Consider the following 22,539-nt stretch of genomic DNA (forward strand, 5'->3'; position numbering starts at 1 on the left):
TCCATCCATCCATCCATGCATGCATGTATCCATTCATCACCCACTTGACCATACAGAATGTCAAAAATCAGTGGTAAAAAGATCATTACCCTCAATGTCTCAATATAATATTAAGTGGACAACATTATTGTTTAGCTCAGAGAGAGAGAGAATTATTTTCCTTCTTTGAAGGAAAAGAAAACCAGGTATTAGTTAGAGAAGCTCCATGCCCACCTGTCTTCAGCCAACAATGGTGTGTGTGTGTGTGTGTGTGTGTGTGTGTGTGTGTATACGAGTAATGGAAACTTTATAACTCAGTTCTGTCCAACACATATTTAGTTGGAGGCATTTTTTTTTTGTGGAGAAAAAATATTGGGACTATTAAGACTGGCAGTGTCACCAGGCAGGCTTGCTGTGGTCCATCTTCTCTCGAAGTCCAGCTCTCTTGGTCCTAACCACACATTTATTATCTGACTCCCTGTGCCGTGGGATGTGTAATTAGTGCAGATTTGCTGTTTCCATGCTCAGTACTCCAGCAGACTTGTGGACGTCACCTACCTTTGCTTCAGTCTCACTAGTGGGGCTGGGAAGTTGGCTCAGTTGCTAAAGTACTTGCTTCCTGAGCAGGAGAAGCTGATGCTCAGAACATATGTAAAAGCCCAAATCATAGCACACACTTATAATCTACCCTGTTTCTTAAGTAAGGGGTGCAGCAGCTGAGAATGATACCCAAGGTTGACTTCTGGTCTTAGATACATGGACTTAGACATCTTCGTACACACATGAATCTTCAAGCACACACACACACACACACACACACACACACACACACACACGTACACACACAGTCCAACTGCCAATCTGCAGACCTGGGGGTTACCATTGGTCTTTTTGGTTTCTCCAGTGCTATGACTAACCATCAATTCTGGGTTGGTCAGCCTGTATCTCTTGCAGAAGCAGATTCTGGTATGATTCCTGGCTGTTGTGGGGTAACGACAGAGGCAATGATGGTGCCAGCAGTGGGGATATAATATGGCATGTATTAGGTGCTTCCTAGTGTTACACAAATAAAAGAAAAATATTTTGAAGCTAGCAGCTTCCAAAAGTGTTTCCTTTTCTTTGTAATTGAGGGAGCTTTTATAGGACCCCATTCAGTTCACTTTTGTAGTTCCCCTTACAGAAAGAGTGGGCAGCTAGTATCATGTACCCTGAAATACTTCCATGCCAAAGTGATCTCTTCAGGTAAACGAGTGTGTGTGGCACTTCCAGGAATTGAGAAAGTTAATGTAAACTTCCTTTGAACATCATACTGGCTTTGGGTATCCATGCCAGGGCTGGACTCTAACCTCAGTTACTGATCAGGGGACTTGGTCCAGAATGGCCTTAGAAGAGGCAAGACCATTTGGTTGGTGGCTCATTCTCTGGGAGCTCCCAGAAATTGACCTAGGTCCAGGTTAGTTGATACTGTTGGTTGTGATTCTCTTTAGTTCCTTCAATCCTTCCCCTAACTCTTCCATATGAGTCCCCAACCTCTGTCAATTGTTTTGTCTGTGGGTATCTGCATCTGTCTCTGCTGTTGGATAGAGCTTCTCAGAGGAGTGCTATCCTAGGCAAGCACAGCATAAAATCATTGATAGTGTGAGGGATTGGTGCCTGCCCATGGGATGGGTCTCAGACTGGGGTGGTCAATGGTTGGTCGTTTCTTCAGTCTCTACTCTATCTTTGTCCCTGCATTTCTTTTTGATGGGACCAATTTTGGGTCAAAAGTTCCAAAGAGCTTACATGGGCTGGTCCAAGGGTTTTGGCACGTAGGTAGCAGAGGGCTGCCATGTATGGTCACAGTGGGAGAGGATGAACCCAATCCTGCAGAGACTTGATGCCCCAGGATAGGGGGATACCAGGGAGTGGGGGCTCTCCATTCAGAGATGAAGGGGAAGAGAAGGGGGAACTGGGGGAGCAGACAAGTGGGGGAAGGAACTCTATGAGAAGGAACTGGGAGGGGGCAGCATTTGGGATGTAAATAAATAATAAAGGAAGAAAGAGAGAAAGAGAAAGAGAAAGAAAAAAATCAAGGCCTCTTTGGGTGAGTGAAAAGAGAGGCTCCTTTATTGGATTGGAATGGACAGCCAGTCTGTCTGCTTCATGGTAAACCAAATTTGAAGCCAAACAGGTACCAGCGCCAGGCCATAGCTCAGTGAGCTGCAAGGTCATCGATGAAGCACATTTGACTAAGAGGAGGAAGAAAGTTTCACTTCAGTCACAATTTTAAAGCCGACTGCCTGAGTTCAGATTTGCTTCCATCGCTTGTAAGGTGACTTTGGGTCCGCTAACATCTCTGTTCCTCATTTCTTTATCAATACAATCGGATTATAGAGCCCGCCATATAAAGTGACTTTGGTGATTTAAAGAGCTGTTGTAGGTAAATGACTTAGCGTGGTGGCTGACATGGAATAAGCACTCACTGTGTGCATATCTATTATCAGTCTTTGAATACTCAAACAATTCCCTCCCTGAAGCAACTACCTGCTTGGGCCAGCAGCATCTAATGTATGAATACTATCTCTCAATAATAAAAGGCCATCCAAATATAAGTTAAAGGAAACTTGTTTTTTTAGTTTGGGAATGTATCATTTTTATTTTAATATACGTATTTTATGTGTATGTGTGGATGCATGAATGTATGCGATTTACGTACACTATGAGTGTTAGCTGATTATCCACTGCTGTATAACTGTATGACAGAAGAGGCTGTCTGCTCCCCTGGAGCCCGAGTGGCAGGTGCTGTGAGATGCCTGATGTGGGACCCAGGAACCACGCAATAAGTTTTATCCACAGAGCCATGTCTAGTTCCGTGTATCTCCTTCTTAACAGTCACCGATCGACTAAGTGTTTAGAATTCTCTGGTGTCTGAATGGCTCATGAGTTGAGTTGTGAGCCTGTGATTGCTGCCTTTTTCTGTACAGTGCCTAGAATACAGTAGGTGCCTAGTAGTTGGTGTGGGCTCAACCAAAATCTCTTCATTAGCACACAGTGTAAACTCTCAGATCTCTCACTTGCTTGAACTACACTTTTATATCAGTTTTACTAGGTCTAGTTTTATAGTGTGCTGTCAGTATATTCATTTCTCCTATTAAATACTAAACTTTTTCAAGCAGAATTAGGTCATTTTATCACTTGAATTTTCCAGTGAGGATTTTCAACAAGTGTTCAAGAAAGATTTTCTGAACAGAATTGAGTTAGGCAATAAATCAGTCTGATTTTTTTTTTTTTTTTTTTTTTTTTTTTTTTTTTTTTTTTTTTTTTTTGGTGGTGCTTGGGACCTTTTGCTTGTTAAGCAAGCACTGTTATACTGAGCTACATCCCCAGCCCCTATCATTATGAATTGGAAAACAATGAATGATGTGGTGTGACCTGATGTACTTCATAGATCCTCTTGTACTGATTAATTTTCAGTGGAAGTTCACCCCTGTTCTCTGGCAAAATCTTTTCACTGGGGTCCTATCAGTTCCCGCAGCCCGTCACATGGGTTAGTGAGCAGTAGCATAAGTTGGGCTTTTTCTGTCTTGCTTTTCTTCCCTACCACCAAAAGAAAAATTAGGAAATAGCCTGAGTCCCTCATTTACAAAGTGCTTCAGGATTCCTGCTGCCCCAGCTTCTAGGACCAAGCCAACTATCATGGAATTTGCAGTATATTTAAATCCCCAGAAATGGGCTGGCTAGTTTGCATTCTAGCCTTTGGGAGGAAGATGCATTTAAAAATGAAAAGAGAGATGTAGGGGAGGTGAAACATTAGACTCAAGGTGCCTTGGATATCTATAGGTGTATAATGGCTACACAGCCCCCAAATTCAGTATTATCATTTACAATTGGTTCTCATTTGGGGTGTCCCAAAACAGCTGCTGCCTGAGGGTTGGGGGTGGGTAGCATCGTTTGAATGTTCAGGTGTGTTGGCTTCTGAGATGAACTTTTCTTTAACATTTCTGGTACCCTGACTTTATGGATCAAATATTTAGAGGCTGGCTATATCTCCTCTTCCCACAACTAACTTGGACTTCCTTCAAGCATGACAGTTTGAGTAATATTTCCGAGTGATATTTCTTCTGTTTGAACAGGATTTCTCAAAACTCTCCAGAGCTGCCGTTTGGACTAGCTTACGCACCATGGTTGATATCTGGTAGTTGGAGAGCTGCAGGTAGACCCAGGTCTGTAACATTGACATGTCAATGAAACATAGGCAAGAAACAAAGATACAATGGAGAATATGGCACTCTTTGTTTTATGGCTACAACCTGGGTTGTCACTCACTTCTCATATTGCCCTGTTCTGTAGGGCTCAGTGATGCACCTGGGAATGTTGCTTATCTCGGTGACAGCCTCCCTTCCCTGGCTTACATCCTAAGACCCAGAGGAGCTAGGTGACAGGACCATTTCGAATGCACTTGAAGGGAAACAGTGAAGGACAGAGTTCTCAGTTGTTTTAAAGTAGACTTCAAGTAAGAGAGCTCAACGTCAAGTGAGTAGGGAGATACCTGCCTGGACGTTGGCATCCTTTCTGATTCACTTCACTTTCTGAAGTTGCCATAGTTACTGGAATCTAGGATGTAGTGTTTTCAATTGAAAGTATGTCGGCTAGGTCATCCCATGGCTAGTCCCCACCAGTAAGTTTACTCTTTGTTCTCAGGGTCAAATTCCAATATCTTAGCATGGTTTACTGATCCAGCTTCCTTCTCCAGCCTCGTCATCTATGTTCACAGATCCACTCCCAGACAGAAATACACCTTTGTCCCCATATGACCCTCTGCTGGGCTTTTCATTCTGGTGCCTGCTTTCTGTCAGGAACCTACCTTTCTCCATTCTGTCTGGTGATTGCTACATATTTTCTGGAATCCTGGGTACTTGTTCAGTGTGTGCCCATGACTACCTACTATGAGCCAACTGGTGTGATGAGCAAGACAGTTCCCGAATTCCAAGTGATCACTAGGTATTCATTTCTCTGGGAAGCTATCTTCAGTGTATTCCTCTAGGATGCTCTCAGGGTTTCCATCATGTTGCAATTGATTTCAAAGTGTTGCGGGTATTTAAATGTATGTCTAAATGTGTGTCTAACTTCCTCAGCTTTCTTGGAGGGAAGAGACCACATGTTCTTGCTCATAGTTGAAGTTGATACACATACTAAATGGATACAGGCGCTCATGCACAAGGGGGTAAATGATGCTCCTTGGTGCTTTAGTGTCTGTTCTCTGTTAGGTGTTTTCCAGTGTTGGAGGGGGACAGCTGTTTCCTTACTCTGTGTGCAAACTCGGTACAAAGATCTCTAAGATGCACTTTGTTGAAACCTTAGTGGCAGAACAGGTTTTTGACACTTGGCCAGCAAATCTGGCAGAGTCAGGTTGCTCTCTTTAAGAAGATTAATTAAGGAGGACTTAAGAGAAGGCATGGGTAAACTGGTTACTAACAAGTAAGAACCAGCCGTAAGCTCAGCCCTATTTTGGGAACACACCAAAGTAACATCTTCAAGGTTGAGCTTGGCTTGGCTCAATTAATCCTTCTCTTCTTTGTGAGTTTGCTGCTCCCACACCCACCTTGGCCTCTCTCACTCATCCTTGCTGAACCATGACTCATGCACAGTAGGATCCCTCTCTTGTTCTTTGCTGGGTCTCATACTTTCTTCACCTTGCTGTCCTATGAGGACAGAGAAGACTGGGGGTGGAGGGAGAGTCTTAGGTAAATAAACCATTTTGAGTCTTTCAGAGAGAAGGAGGCTCCGAGTGGGCCTCATGATTCATGGCAAGAGGAAGATATGGAGGAAGGAGGAGGGATGGGTTGGATGAGGATCAGAGAGGCAGGAAAGGAGGTTGGGCTGTCTCATGGGGATGGGTGGAAAAGGCAAACACCAGGTCTAGATAAGGTGTGGAAGGTTTGAGGCAGGTGGGCGAAGGACTGCCGGCAGTCTGGGAAGTACATTTTTAAAACCTGATTTCACTTTATTAATGGAGTGCATTTACATATTAAATAGGATCACAGATAAAATACAATAAATTCGGGTAAATGCTCCCACAAACATCATGAAGACACTGATAATATTATGGAAGAAATTAATTAATGAATTGGAAAGAGACCAAAGTAGAGACTGGAAAAATGGGCAAATGATTAAAAAGGAAATAAAAAGAAAAAATAAGAAAGAAAGAAAGGAATGAATGAAGGAATGAATGAATAAATAAATAAATAAATAAATAAAGAAAGAAAGAAAGAAAGAAAGAAAGACTGAAACAGAACAAACTTGGACTTGAATGCCCGCACTGGGAAACCTTGGCTTTCCGTTCTTTAAACTGCGCATCCTTCAGTTGGTACCTCCCTATTAAGCCCTCATCCATCTTATACTACTTCTCTCCTAGAATGCTGATCTGAACCTTGCAGACTAGAGTCTTGCACACCCAAGTAGGGCAGGACACATGCTCACACTGATGTGTCTTCTTGACCCCAGCCTGAATGAGTCATTGTCCATGTGATCCGTGTGGTCAGAGCAAGGCACAGAACATCTCAAATGAGGACAAACTCAGACACTTAGGACATATGGTGATAACACATGGAGGTCATAAAGTCTGAGATGCTTTGTGCATTAGAGGTCACTAAGTATTGGTTTTATCGTCTTTCTCCTTAAATTCCTGGGTTTTTGTTTTCCCTTAGACCAGCAGTTCTCAACTTGTGAGTCACGACTCCATTGGGGATCAAATACTAATATTTACGTTGTGTTTCATAACAGTAGTTATACAGTTTTGAGCAATGAAAAAAATTTTTGATGGGGGTCACCACAACATGAGCAACTGTATTAAAGGGTCACAGCATTAGGAAGGTTGAGAATCACTATCTTAGCCAAAAACATGTTTTTTGCCGAAATTATTTATTTCACAAAATTTCTGAAGGCCATTTGAGCAGTAGTGTGCACTTGGGTTTTAGACAGAGATGTGTGGAGTGGGGATTTATGTTCAGGTCGTGTGTGTTTAGCTAGCTTTTTCAAAATTCTCCAAGATTATGGATGCAAAAGGGAAGTGTGTTGACAGACCGTTCGTGGAAGGTTGAGCGCCCACTGAACTTGTTATACTGTATAAGCTCTTTGCTTACACGTTCCCATTTAGAATCATGTTAGGGGATAGTCAGATATCACCTACGTGTCTTAGGCAGTTGAGAGAACTTGTTGGTTCTTTGAGGAGCAGCAGTGATCAGAGTGAGAATTATTCTAAAACTAACTTCCAACATCCAAATTCAGACATCTCTAAAAACTTGACACAGGTCTTTGCATACTGTGTTTATGACCAGGCAAGACTCCTTTCTTTGAGACACTGGAGGGCAGTGTGGTATAGTGGATTGAGCTATGGGTTTGGCATGAATGGATTTATTTGGGTGTGGTTTTGAAAGATGTGTGGCCTTGATAAAGTTCAGCAACCCCTCTGGGCCTTTATTTTCTAGCCCCCAAATAAAGATAATCAATACAACACTCATCTTGGGTTACTGTGAGAATCAGATTAAAAAAAAAAGGTATTAAAAGTGCTTTCCAAACTGTAAAGAGGTAAGCATACAACCTGCAAATTACTTCTCTAAAAAGTCCTGTTTAGGCATTGAGACTGAATATCCTTACCTCTGGTAGTAAGCCTTTTGAGGTTCAAATACACTGTACAAGACAGCACTCAATGAGTGTGCATTCCTGTAGATGGAGGCAGGATGAGTAGCCCAGGATAAAGAGTATCTACTTGTCACTTTTATCTTCTACAGGAAAGCAGATTGTCCAGGGTCCAAGAAAGGTACATTTGGTCGGGGAGGAGGAGAAGAAAGATACCAAGGTGAGTTTGGGTTGTTTCAGTGCCAGAAAAATCCAGTTTCACAGGGGACTTTGGGTTATACCTTTTTTTTTTTTTAAGAGTTATAGGTTAGAAGATTTAGGCACAACCTGCAGAAATTTCTGGTAGAGCTACTACTTCCAGAGAAGGACTGAACTTCCTGCGACTCAGATCTGCACATGTGAAAGGCGACTTGAGGAACAGCTGAGGGATTGGGGCTGTGCTTTATGGGGACGGTTAACAGAAAATAAAATGGACCTGGAGCTGGAGAATATGTTGGATGGACACACTGCTGCTTTTAGGGTCTTGGGGGCTGGTAGAAGGACTTCTTGCCTACACTGCCTCAGCAGCAGTCAGACGGGACTTTCCTAAAAGTCTGCCTGTCTCTTATTAGGTCAGGTTTAACTTATTTTAATTTTATGTATATGTTTGCCTTTGTCTGATTACCTATACATGAGTGCAAGTGTCAGCAGAGTCCAGTGGAAGGTGTTGGATCCACTGCAGCTGGAGATACAGGTGGTTGTGAGCTGCCTAACCTGGGTGCTGGGAACTAAACTTAGGTCCTCTGGAAGAGCAGTGATGTTAACTGCTGAGCCATTTCTCCAGCCTTTGGATGACTTTCTTTCCTTTTAAATTCTGATTGACTTGAGTAAACACAACCTCATTTGAGTTAAGAACATGGGCTTGATTGCCATACATCTACTGAGATAAACTACCATTCATCTACCACCTGAAAAGCACCCCACAGGGCTCATGCTCTAGGTCAAGAGCCTGTGTGTTGCTCTACAGCACCTTAAACCAGAAGCCAACTTGGCAACTTCGATGCTTACCCACCTCTAGTGCCAGACAGCTCATTTCATCTCTGGAGGTAGCACTTTGGGGAAGTTCTACAGTATGTGTCTAAGTTTTAACTGTAACTCTACCTATTGGCTCTAACCCTTGTGCCACATGAAGTACATCCATTTTCTCCCTCAAAATGGCACCATTTCATATATCCCATATCCCAGGAAGGCTGAGCACACCCAAGTCTATCTAATCTCCTTGGCTAGTGGGGTTTGAGGTGTCCTAGATATCTTTGTCACTGATTGTAGAAAATGTACCAATAATATTTCAGGGTTGTTTCTCAGAGCATAACTCCAGACACAGAGCACAGTCCTTTAGTGTCATCTGACCTGGTAAGAGCCAATGAAATGGTCCTGTTCCTCATGCTAGATCTCTGTTAATGTAGCTTCACCAGCCTTTGGATAACACTGAAAAGGGTTGAGAAGTCCTACAAAGAGTGATGATTTTTACATCAGCACTGAAATATTCTTGTCTTCAGCCACCCAGTGTCAGTGGAAGGTAAGCAGGGGTTGCCACACTGCCATGCATCCCAGAGAAGTGAGCTTTCAGGCTCCGTGACTGAGAATGCATCTTAATCTCTGCTTTCCCATTAATATTTATGATTAGCATTGCAGCTCCATTTGCTTGTAAATTATAAAGTGGATATTTATTGCACATGCAAAAAGTGGAAATTTAAAGATAGCAAATATGTCAGAGATAAACGTTATGAAAAATGTATCCTCACTTGATTTGATTGTGTTAAAGACTGTGGAGGAGGGGCCTCCCTTATGATTCAGAACATTCCACGATAAACACATCAGGTCTGCATATCTTCCAGCTCACTTCCAGCTCAGGGAGCCAGTAAATTATTGTATCCTAACAGGAGGCCACAATAAAGGAAACTTTTAGTCACCAGAGCTGTTCGGAGGTCAGTTGATCTACAGAAGAGGGGTGCTCTCTCATTCCTGATGGTGTTTAAGGGTGAATGGGCCAGCAGCTGAAGAAAGGTTATGAAGGCCCATAGCTCCATACTGATGGGTCTGGAATGGTGCTGCTGAGGTCCTACACATCTTAAGATCTTGAGATATGAGACTGAATCTAATAGGATGGTGACCTTGGAACTGCATGATATCTACATGGCCCCAAGCCTCACTTTCCCTACTTCCTCCTGATGGCTCAGTGATGCATGCTCCTGTTCTGTTAAGGGAGGCAGAACAGGGAAGCTTAGTGTAGAGCAGTCTAGTCTAGATAAGGACCTATAGGTTGGATGACACTTACTCTAGTTGAGACAGGCTGAGCTTGGCATATAAACAACTTTAAAGGGGAAATGTCACCCACATCATCTTTTGTTCTCAATGGCTCCTAGATTCAGACCATCTTCATGTGGTGTCCTCTACATTTTTTTTTAAGGAGGATGGGAAAGTGTGAGAACTCAATGGGATGACTTGCTTCTTTGTCTATGTGTATGCTTGTATGAGAGTGCACATTGTATGCAAGTGTGAGTGTGTGTGTGTGTGTGTGTGTGTGTGTGTGTGTTCATGATGACTAGAGAATAACCTTAGATGTCATTCCTTAGGTTTTGTCCACAGTTTAACCCCAAGTCAAGACCTCTTACTGTTCTAGAGTTCACAGAGTAAGATAGGCTGACTGGTCAGTGATTCCTAGGATTTGCTTGTCTCTGACTTCTCGGTACTGAGGTTACAAGTGTATGCTACCATGCCTGATATTTCTTTGTGGTTTCTAAGGAAGAAACTCAGGTCCTCAAGCTTCACTGACAGCCATTTCCAAGACCCTGGAATTTCTCCTTAAAATGTCAGGAAAAAGACCCTGGGAGGATATCTCAAAGGCCAGAAGTTTTTCTTCTTGGTTGCCTTCTCTCCTCTGGTGGCTTGGATGACAGACATAGCCTCACAACCAGCAACAGAAATTTTCTGGGGATGCCCTCATTTTCCCCTGAAACTTGCTTTGTCATTGTCAACCCCTTCACAGTATAGTAACAAGGGCCTTTTGGAGCTTGGTTTTCTTGTCTTTCTACAGTTATCACAAAAATTACTAAATCACAACGTTCCCTATGGTACCTGTGCACTTAAAACTTAAAACAAGCTAAGCCCTACCCCCATCTCTTCTGCCTCTCTTCTATCTCCTGTGCTAGCTCACTGATGCCTCAGTGTGGCCCTTCCGAAAGTCTCGAAGGACTATATAGAGTTTAATTTCTCATAGTGCCCTATCTACCTTTCTGCTTGGCAAATTCATAATCTTCTCTCAAGAATGTCATATTTTCTGTGACTATCTGAATTCTTTCCTGGACAGGGTGAGATCTACATGGCTACCTCTAGAGACCACTAAATCATGGTAGTATTAGAGGCAGGATGCTTTGTGTTGAGTCTTCTTTTGAGGCTCATGTGTGTCCACTAATGGGATGGGAAGCTAGCTGGAGGTGACATTTCACAGGCATCTAGGAAATGTTAGTAAAAGGAATGTGTAAGCAAGTTCTGTGCCCAGGGGCTGAGGATGCACATAGAGGTGGAGTGCTTACCAAGCATCCATGACAAAGGTTGGCTCCCCATAACTGCCCCACTTCTCTCTCTTAAAAAGTTATATTTTCCAGCAAAAGACATATTAATGGATTTCCCATGTTCTCCAGGGCCAATGGGTATGAAGGCAAGGGAGCCCTATTTTAGTAACTTCAGCTACCATAGCAAAATGGCTCAAGCAAGGTGACTTGCAGAAGGGAAATTTTCTGTCTTACACTTGTGGAGGCTGAGAACAATATGGAAGTAGCAGAGCTGTTCTCTTCCAGGGGATATAGGAGAAAGCCATTTTATGTCCTCAGTCTAGCTCCAGGTGTTTGATGTAACTTCTCAGGTTTCCTGTCTTGCAGAAGCATTAAATTCATGCATCCTTGCCTTCATATCTCTGTAGTATTCCATCTCAATGTATGTTTGTCTTTAAATCTCCCCCATTCTAAAGACATTGGTCATATTAGATAGAGTTTGCCCTATAGACCTCTTGCTAACTTGATTATCTACAAAGACCCTATCTTCAAACCAGGTCAAGTTGAGAGACTGCAGATTAGGACTTTGACATAGAGATTCAGAGGTAGGGAGGGGGCACAACTCAATCTGTAGCAAGGACTGGGTCTGGGTCTTCAATGACAGATCTAGTCGTGGTGTCCCTCTAAACATCCCAGAATGGGAGCAATGGGGTAACTACAAAAACCCTGAGACCACATTTTAAATATTTCTATCCCTTTGTAGAGTCCAATGATGACTCTTATTTCATTTGTTTGCCAATCAAATGTGAGGCTATCAAGTGCCTACTGTGTTCCAGCATTTAGAAACATGTTCTGTAAACAGGATGACCTCAAATAATCTTTGTCCTTCCCTCTGAGTAAGCCAGGATGAAGTGTCCATGCTATATCTACAGTCGGCATCTTTACTGAAGGCTTTTATTACCCTATTGGGAATCTGCCTCATCAGCCATTTGAATATTGATGTCACAACCCAAAGAATAGGCTGGTGGCTGCCAAGTTTAAAAACTTATGCATAACCTGGTTGTCTGATCTGTTTGAAAACACTATTGATGAACCACTTTCTTGGTCATTCTCCAGTCTTGAATTTGTGGCTTCACAAGGCTCAGGTGCCATGGATATTGAAAAGAAGTCATGTTTTGTGTCCCTTTTGCTTATATCACAGCCACTGTCTGTGCCACCAGGATCCCTTGCTGCATGTCGTGATGTCCAAGGCTCCTTTCCTCTTAGCTGTTCCCACCAGAACAGAATTTCTTCACAAGTCTTCACCAGGTGCTTGTCACAAGCTCTGGAATCTGTGTCATTTATTCCTGCAAGGCATAAGTTTATAAAAAATTTAATTTTTTATACAGTCTTGGGAGGTGGGAGCAAGATGACTATGAATTCCTGATCGGGAAACCCCAAAGTTGAAGTGCTCTAAAATCCAAGCTTTTGAATGTAGACATGATAAACCAAGTTGAAAATTTCACGCCTGCTCATGCATTCCAGTTCATGAATGCCCTATGAACACAGTATAAAAGCACATGCAGATCATGCATGCAAGGTGCATGTGCAGCAAAATGAACTTTAATTAATAATTGGTTCAGTCCCCAAGACATCTCAGCATATATGTAATATTCCCAAATATAAAAAAGTTCAAACTCCTGAATGCTTCTTGTCCCAGATATTTCAGACATGGATCATATAGTCTGTAGTACTGTAATCAACTTAGCCAAAATTTGACTAGCCTGACTTCCAATAGTTAATAAGAGTCAGAGCAGGGTTTCATGTTGAAGTTTGGCTTCAAATGAAGACTTCCACTTTCTCTTCCTCTGACACTTTTCTTTTAAAAAATAAAGGGTAGGACATGATGCCTTGACATACATAAACACTGTGACTTGATTCCTACATTCAAGCTATATAACATATCTATCTGCCACCATTTATTTTTGAGGTGTGATTAGCAAAATCCTACTTTCTTTGCAAAGCAAATTCCCTGTGTATAAAATTGTATTACTAACTATAGTCATAATGCTTCATGTTAGAGCCCTCAATTTACCCATCTCGCATTCATGTACCATTGACTTTTGACTAACACGTGACTCCATTTTCCACTTGTGTGATCACAGTCATTGTCTTTGTGTCTTCATATCTGTACTTGGCTTCATAGGCTCTCATGTAAGCAGGATCATGTGACATTTTGTTTCTGTACCTGGCATATTTTATTTTCCATATCTTCCAGGGTCATCCATTCTCCCATTTTTTTCTTAAGACATGTCACGTGCTTGCTGCAAATCATTTGTATCTCCCTATTGTCTAGAGTACAAACACATATCCAGGGATTTAAAATCATCAATTCAGTGTGTGCATGTCAGACGGAGATATAGATAAATAGATAGATAGATAGAAAGAAAGATAGATAGATAGATAGATAGATAGATAGAAAGATAGATAGATAGAAAGATAGATAGATAGATAGATAGATAGATAGAGTGATTGATTGATTGATAGATAGAGGCAGGCACACACAGAGAAGAGCAGAGACAGAGTTTTCTAGGAGGAAGCCCTTATTTAGATTCACAAAAAGTTCCAGACCTCAAAGGTTAAAGGGCACCTGACTTAGGCAACAAGTTGACTGATCATTGTCTGACCTGCATGTTCCTTGCTGGTTTTACTTTCTGGCACCTCTTCTTGTTCTGAATACCTAATGAATTTCTGGAAGGTTCCCTGAACTCTCCCAAGTCCAGACCCATTTCTAGAGCCCCAAGTCTCCTTGGGAGGAGAAGCCTGAGCCTTGACATGGCTTCATGGCTTTCCACAGAGCTGCTTCTGCTATCTGGTTCCTACACTGGGTAGCAACAGGTAGGTGGCTGAGCTGGGATGCTCTTCTTCCCCTGTCCCCTCCCTTTGCACACAGGCTGTGAACCCCTAAATTATTTGCTTGTGCTTTGTCTAAAAGGAGGTTTTTTTTTTTTTTTTTTTTTTTTAGCAAGAATCAGCCTTGCTCAGGTACTCTCACAGGCAAGTTGCCAGCTAAGCTGACATCAGCTTCTGGAAATCAGCTGTTATTACTTTCTGGGGTATTCTTCTGGGACACAAGCTGAAAAGCTTGCTCATCAAGAGATGCTCACTAGTGTTCCAGATGTGAAGCCCTTACAGATCTTCCTCCTCTTCCTCCTCCTCCTCTTCTTTTCCCCTGATTTCCTCTCTCTTCTTCTCAATTCTTCTCTTGCTCCAGCTGCTCTATACCTTCCCCTCTCTTATTGTTGTTCTTGCTTCTTCCACTCTTCTTCCTCCTCTCTCATCCTATTTTCTCTTTGTTCCCTTTCTCCTCATTTTCTTAGGGCTCTCCTGTAGCCTTGAGTGTCTTTGCTTTCACTGTATCCCCCAACCCCCTCTTCTACAAATCATGTTCTGAAATACTGGTCACCAAGCAAAGTACCAACAGTACAGACAGACTCAGCAGGGATTTTATTCCTTGAGAGCTGAAATATGACCTGAAATCCATATTTCTACTTTGTTCGTGGGTAATGTGATCTCAGCATGCAGAATACTTTTTCATACTTTAGGCTTTTCCTTCCCAAGTAAGCACATAGTCTGGCTTAAGTCCAACAAGTGTCCAAACCAGGCCAAACCTGCCCGTTTCAGGCTGTCCTGGGATTTCCAGTTGAGCAAACTTTGGGCTGCCTATTGCTAATATTACCTAGGTAATGTTTCTGGGCCAGGACTAGCATTTCCCTGTATGCTCCCAAACCCCAGACAGAAGCTCCATCTGTTGTCCTTTCATTGTAGTTCCTCCTGCTCTCCAACCTATGGTGGGGGTTGGGAGGGGGGACGTTCAGAAAGAGAAAACCTCCTTTAGGAAAACTTGGAAGACACCTAGGCTTCTGCCTGTAGATACTCTGCTGACATGGGCTGTGGACAGACAAGGGCCTTTAAAAAAATTTTTTTTTCAGGCTAGATTTTCTCAGGCACTCTAAGAGCATGAGGTAAGCTAACAAAATAATTGGGGCTTAACCCCCCTTTTTTGTGCCCATTCAGCAAATACTGCATGAGTTCCAGGTATCAGGTGAGCCTCGGGAAGCCAGAATATATGAGACCTGGTCTCAAGGAACTCAGGATTCTGGTTGAAAAAACAGCAATGCAATGTAAATAGGCAAGTGGGCAAAGGCACGCTAGGGTGGTCTAGGGGACTAAAAATGTATGGTGACATCACTCAATTCCCATTCCATTTCTGTCACTTTGTCACCCAGAGTAACCCCACAGTTTACTAAAGCTGTGCAGGGCTGTGAGACTCTGTAGTTATCTGTTTGCCAGGATTAAGGGTGTGTTTTAAACTCCTTCATGGGTTTATGTTCAAAAATGGCCACCAAACCCCATGGTTGCATGGAGGAGAATGTGACGTCTGCAAGAACCAAAACAACATCACTTTGATTCAGTCCCATATACCCGTCATCTGGCGGCAAAGCTATTCGGGAGCAGACACTCAATAAATATCTGTTGAGTGAGTTAATGGGATGGCTAGTTAAAGAGAAGACTGTCTTTGGTAGTTTTTCCTAAACTTGGACCTCAGAATCAGGTGATGAACTTGTTATAACATAGGTTCCCATGTTTAAAGGTGGATGATCTTCTAGGCTAGAGTAAAGAGTTTCTAGATCTTCCCAGGAAATTCTTATCTTCCTGGGTTGAAACCCCCACACTCCGAGCAACACTAGGGATCTTCTCTACCAGAGACGGATTAAAAGCATCTCTTGAAGTTGTTCCTAAAGGACCACTATGGGGTTTGGCCCTTCCCACTGTCTTAGCAGCGGGCAGGTCCTACCACAGGTCCAAGTTACTGGGGGTTCCTGAAGGTTATGGTGACACAGTCATAATGCAGGTGGTTTAATAGAACCAGAGGGAATATGAAATGTAAGCTTTCAGCAGTGAGCTCACTCCTGTGTGAAATTCAGGGAAGTTACTTGAGAAAGAAAGCCTTTTGTCTGTCATGAGGATCATTGTCTCCACTTAGGCAACCAACATTAAAAAAAAAAAAAAAAAAAAAAAAAAAAAAAAGAAAGAAAGAAAGAAAGAAAGAAAGAAAAAGGATGAGCTGTTTGTGGCACTTGGGTCTTGTTTACTTATTCATCCATATTGCTTATTCATGCTGAGTAAGTTTTAATTGTCTCTGACATTGAGCAAGGAGCACCACATAGGAGACCTGGGTGTGCTAACCTCTCACCACACTACTGTGGATAACGTGATTGCTGGCATGCTTTATACTGGCTCATCATGTGTGTCTGAGTAAAGAGATTTGATTCAGGCTGTGTGAAGCCCATCATCTTCCTTTTCTACAAATATGCTGCAGCTGAAGTCCCAGCCCATATTGCCTGCAAGGACTGGGGGCATCACTGTAGCCTCTGTTGCTAAAACTGCCTACTACTGTTTGCTTGATGAATGAAACAGCATGATGAGGTTGGAAGAGGGTTGACATCTTTGAGGACACTGTTTGAGTGCTCTGACTGTACGAACTGGGCTGGGTCGGGTGCTGACCTCTGAGAACCATTGCATTTCTTGTAGGCATGACAGGCAGCAGACACTACTAACCTGTCAGGTTGTGTGACTGTTTACTTGGTTAAATCTGGAGATCTGGTACATATATTTTTCTCTTATTCCTTCATTAACTACAGAATCCAGGCTGGGGTCCTGGGGCATTTTAGGAACTATTCGGAGCAATGGTAACACCCCAGCGTGCCTGCTTACTGTTAAAGATTTTCTCTTATATCCCTGAGCCTCAGTTTCCTTTTCTGACAAGCAGGTGTGACTCATATTTAAATTCTAGCTTTCCACCATTGTGGCTCAGTGTTATGAGCTCTAGGAAGCCTGTCTCATTAGTTCTCCCAAACCTCTGTTTTTAGCATATTTAGCTCCATTGAGGCTACAGAAGATCAGAATCATTAATATACCTTGTAAGTTTCCTTGACAAGCTGTCTGATTCCAGAGCCTACAATTTTAGCCACTGTAGTACTGGATCTCCAATGGGAATGAATTTGTCTTCTGGGACACATTTGGCAATGTTGAGATAGTGTTGTCATAGTCACCAGCAGGAGATGCTGCTGGTACCTAGGCAGTAGAGGCCAGAGGCCTTGGTCAGCATCTTATAGTGTTCAGGAAAGGTCATCATAAGAAAGAACGATGCAGTCCAAAATGTCAATGAGAAACCTTGTGCTACAGCTCACTACCTCGGTGAAATGATGCTATCCAGGCCCGGAGCACATTCATATTAAAGGCATCTCCCCCACCCCCTTCATTCTCAGAGCTCAGCTTAGAGAAGAAAGAAGAACCCAGGCTCCAGTTTCCTTCAGCAACTTGAATTTTAGCCTTAATAGTTCCCGGCTGCTTGGCACCTCTATCTCGAGAGTTCCTGCTTTTGTGAGATGTGCTGACAGTTATCAAGAGTCGGGGCAAGACTCTTCTTGGGAGAAGTCCAACTTCCCCAAGATCTGGCAAGTTTAGACATTCTTTACAGAATGCACACCTTACTGACCTTACAGCCCACACTGGCTCTACATGGCTGGGCTTTGTGCAGTGTGCTCCCTTTTTATGGGAACTGCTATCCCTCACCTTGTGCATGGAAGGCCTTGTAAGATACTTGCTGTCATTAATGAATCTTGCCAGTGGGAATCATGGATGTTGTCATGGTTTTGGCCCTTGAAAATGAATGAATCAAGGAGAAAACTGACAGTTGGCCTGTCATCTAGCTCAGCCACACCTTGTAGGCTGGGCACTTTGTCCTCACCAGTGACTCACCAAATGGCCTTGAGCAAATCTCTGGAATGGATTCTTTTCATTGCCAGCAAAGAGGGGCCTCTGCCTGGCTCAGGAAGCTGAATAGTGTTTGTTTTCAACCTGTGGGTTGTGGCGCCCCCTGGGAGGGGGAAGACAAACAAACCCTTTAAAGGGGTTGCATAAGATCATCAGCAATATTATAAATTTACATTATAATTCATAATAGTAGCAAAATTACAGTTATAGAGTAGCAACAAATATAATTTTATGATTGGAGGGGTCACCACCACCCAAGAAACTGTATCAAAGGCTCACAGCATTAGAAAGATTGATAACCACTATTCTAGGAGATGTCCTCTGGACAGACTAGCAGTAGAGATCTTCACATATTTAAAAGAGAACAGGAAACAGAGAGCTAAGATCACATAGAGAGGAATCAATGGCTGGTACCAGAGAAGCTGTGGCTTGGCTTTTGGGGTCTTACTTCATTGCAAATTCTCATAGATGCCTAATCAGTATGAGGTGTAGTTAACTTACTGTTAGCTTAATTAATGCAGCGAGGGTTTCGACTGTTGGTTAAAGCAGTGGAAGACTGCGAAAACGCTATGCACAGTTTTTCCTCCGTCATGATCCTCCATGCATGAACTTGAAGTTGGGCTTAAGGTATTGATTAGGATGAACAGCCAAGATCCACTCTAGAGAATGAATGGCCAATGGGGGAAACCATTTTTCTGCTATGAGCAGAAACCACTGGCCTTTTGAAGATCAAAGGAAAACCTATTGGAGTGAGTGTATTCTCTGGACCTTATGGCCCTAGGATCCCCTCTTCCAGAGAGAAGAGGCCACAGTCCCTTTGTGGGGCAGGATAGGTAAGGAAGATCCCTCAGTGTGGGTTCCAGTGGTGAGGAGTAGGCTCCGCCCTGGAAGGGGTGCTGTGCACTGTCATGGCTGCCTGCTTATTTCATTCTCTCTTCTGTTTCGGTGAAGACAAAGGGATCCAATTATCCCCAGTGTGATACTTCATGCCTGAGATTTGATGGGGGCAGTCTTTAGAATTTAGAAAGACTTGGGATATTTTCCAGAAACTCTGTCCCAGAGATAAACATGAATCAGGATTTGGGATACTGAGTTCACATTCACAGGCCTACTTCTATACTGTAGGAACAAAAGAACGTTGGGGCAAAGAAATCTATGTATCTCATACCCTTTATTCAGATATTGGTTGTTCTTTCAATTCTTGGGACTCCTGACCTCCTTGTCCTCACCCTCTTCCTCTTTGCAATAGCTAACTTTTATTCTTTACACAAGGGGTCACATAGTTGTCAAAAGTCAAGTCTATGTAGAAGCTTTGCTACTTTCTAACTGGAGAATACTGAGTAAATTCTGTCCGCTTCTCAAACCTCAGTTTGCCAGTACAGTTAGGTATCAAAAGGTGCTGGAGGATCCTATAAGATCTTCAGGATGAGTTGCTTATTAAAGTGCTTGGTACATGGGAGGCACTCTATAGAAGGTTTGCATCTGGCATCTGAAATCTATTTTATGTCCAGAGGATTCCATCAAGACATATCTTTGGGGGAAGCCACACCTATGCTCACTGTCAGAGCTGAGATGAGACATGTTGTTCTCCCCGTTGGGAGTCAGGGTGTGTGTATCACTTATGACATGTCTGTCACCAGCATCTCACCATACTACCTGGGGATCTGTTGTGTTGAATTTGGCATTGGTAAGTACGTGTCACTTCAAGAGCCATGAAAGTAGGCCAGCCTGGATGTCCTCATCAGACCTTTGCTGTGGTAGGATTTCTAAGTCAGCTGGAGATGCCAATGGCTGCTTTCAGACCGAATATTGGGCAGCCACCTTAACCCTTCTCACCAGAATTGTTGTTTGCTACCCTATCCTAATGCATCACCGTTAGTCACTGATTTCCTTATCGGCCTTGTGAACCCAGCCCTTGAACTGTTCCTGTGTAGTACTGGGCTCAGGATGGACTTATCAGATGAACATATGGATGGATGGAGAATAAATGATTAAATAAAAAAATAGATGAATAAATGGTGTATTTGCTTATGAAGATCCTTGGGATGTGGCAGCAGAGGAGCATCAGGATGATCATAGGAAAGATACCAATGGCAGAAGAAAGGCTGGCACCTCCCATCAAGGGCTCCATATAAGGGACAGATGTATTTAAGAAAGGCGCATGATACACAGATACTGAAGGGGACAGGAGCCATGGACACTAACCATAAGGGATGCAGCTCTTGTGGTGATTAAACTTTTTAAAACTCTCTTCAGCTCTGTCTCAGAAGGGTCTTTCTCCCTGAATAAATAATCATGTCTTATGTTCTTATTCACATGTCACAAGAACTCAAATCCTAGCAGGTCTCTTTTGGACCCCCACATCCATCAAAAGTAATGACATTGAACGTGGAGTAGCAGCTCCTTGAGGCATGACAGTGTAACAGCTCAGAAAATGCACCCTCCCTCTGCTAAAAAAAAAACTGTAATATTAGAAGGCTGAAATCTCTCTTTTCCCATCTCAAGAATACAGTTGAGATAGTTGCTGGGAACTCCCAGATGGACATATCTCATTCAGACTGAAGCAAGGAAGTCTTAATAGTAAACAGAGCGAGGTGGATGATGCTTTTGGTCTTTATGATGAATGTGGATGTCTGTCCCTTTATTTGATTCTTACAAGAATGCTGCTTCATAAGTATCATCTCCATTCTACAGATGAGGAACTAGAGTCTTAAAGATAAGTGGCGTAGAAAAGGTGACTCATCCAGGAAATAACTGAGATACATTTCAATGTAGGTCTCACACTTTAGCTCCCAGAACTTCACTTGCTATTTACTGTCCCCACCCAAGAAGAAGTGAACTGTCAGTAAAGGTTATTTATTGAGAAAGACTTTTTTTTTTTTTTAAATGAGGAGGCTGGACTTATCCCACCAAAGGCACTCATTGCATTATCTCTAGATCTCAGTTGGCATAACACCAGAGAATTTTATGTATTCCATAGTCCAGGAGCTGCATTTGATGTTTTGGGATGTATTCTGGTCACTAGAAAACCAGATAAAATTACAGTACATATACTTCACAACATAATCAACTAAAACAAATTGATTTTTTATTGGTAATAAACTAAGGGGTCTTGACCAAGACTCCATGTAGATTTTACCTCGGAAGACATTCTTGCATGGTAATTGTCTCCTTTTCATTCAGATCTCCAGTGCCTCTAGACTTAGTTTTGGCATTAAAGTATCTACGTCACTGTGGTCTTGCTAGGAATCATGCAAATCTTGGATCTCATTGTGCCTGACAGTTCTGGGGCCACACACATATTAGAACTTGCAGACAGCAACTTTTCCAGATGGTCTTCATTTTGTGACATCATCTCAGGTTGGTTATCCACCCTAGAGGATGTTTACGTGGCTCAGAATGTCTAAGAGAAATTGTAAGGTGGTCATATGTCTTTAGCCTATATAGTTCCTTTTCCAACAACATGCAACTCTATCTTGGCATAGGAAATATTTGCACAGGACTGTGAGACCTTGGTCTTTGGTAGAAGAATTAGCACAATAAGAAAGACTCTAAGTTCTATTGAGAAAATGGGAAGCCTAATTAGGTAAACGATAACTTTGTTTCCTTAGTCATCCTTCACTTACCTGGCTGCCTTTTAAATATTCTCCATAGCACATGTTACTTCTTGGTAGCATCATACTGATATATTTGTTTATGTTCATTGTCTGTCTCTGGGTTGAACTGGGCTCTGTTTCTGTTTAATGCTCCTTGAAGTATCTTAGTATCTGGTAAGCACTTGGTCAATGCTGGTGGAATGAATAGACAATTGAAAGAAAGCACATGATTGAATCAGGCTATGGCCCTGATACCCTAAATCAGCATTCTGATAGATGTATGTTGGAAGAAATCCTAAGCACAGATGAAGCAGACTTTGTATTTATTATCATGTCCATCAGTGTTCATGCTCCTTTATCACCGTGTTAGGTATAATGGTTCTTCTCTGTGGGCTTTGGGGGAGGATTAAAGTTAGTGCATTTACAAGTAAGTGGGTTGCTTGTGGGCAGATGCTTAATGAATATGATGGAAGTGGAGGAAATGATGGAACATTTTAATAAAGATCTTGCTTTATTTTAATTAGCATTTGCATATTTCTTCATAATTATGGAGCTCTTTCTCCATACCTTATTTCAGCCAATACCCACTCATCACAGGCTTATCTAGTGGTTATAATCAGTTCTATTTCATAGACAAAAATCAAAGGTTAAGGTTGGCTTTTGCTTTGGACATTCTTGAACTTTCAACAGCAGGCTCCAAGCCCCATGAACTAACTTCTCTGCTAGCACTGGGCAGTCACCATCTTCCTACCTGGCCAGGCTTGCCTCCCTAGACCATTTTTTTAAATACTGTTTTTGTAGTATTCACACCACTGGGCCCTTGAGGGCAGGGACGGCCTCTATTGTTTTATTTTGTAAATTTCCATGTGTAATCATGTTACTCATACATTTATTTAGTAAGAGAATTATGCAAAGATGTTGCATGCCTGGTTTGTTTATTATAGGTTTAAGCAAATATACAGACATTTTAGTTTCTCTCTATCCTCATCTCTGTT

Source organism: Micromys minutus, assembly GCF_963924665.1.
Source record: "Micromys minutus genome assembly, chromosome: 28".
NCBI lineage: Eukaryota > Metazoa > Chordata > Mammalia > Rodentia > Muridae > Micromys > Micromys minutus.